This window comes from Penaeus monodon, chromosome 15 (genome assembly GCF_015228065.2).
Source record: "Penaeus monodon isolate SGIC_2016 chromosome 15, NSTDA_Pmon_1, whole genome shotgun sequence".
Taxonomy (NCBI): domain Eukaryota; kingdom Metazoa; phylum Arthropoda; class Malacostraca; order Decapoda; family Penaeidae; genus Penaeus; species Penaeus monodon.
Window position 1 is genome coordinate 14,679,004 of NC_051400.1, and position 277 is coordinate 14,679,280.

Sequence of the window (277 nt, forward strand, 5' to 3'; positions counted from 1 at the left end):
CAGAGCAGGGCAGAGCTCAAGAGAAGAGCCTTTAGGACCCGAGCATCGCAGGCCGTCCGGCAGGAGGACCTTCCCGGACACGCGCGGCGCCTTTACCTTTCGGGGAGAAGAAGGACGTGAAGCCCATCACCTCCTTCAGGCGCTCCGTCTCCGGCGTCAGCTCTTCTGCAGCAGGAGAGTTTTTTTTTATTGCAAATGACCCTTTCAAGTGACACACTTGTGCGTACGCACATACACGCCACCACCACCACAAATGCCCTTTAAAAATAGTGAGGAT

At 55.6% G+C, this 277-nt stretch overlaps 1 pseudogene; it reads right to left on the reverse strand.

Annotated features, from left to right (window-relative positions):
• LOC119582235 overlaps positions 1 to 277 on the reverse strand; it is a 1,839-nt pseudogene that overhangs the window by 911 nt on the left and 651 nt on the right.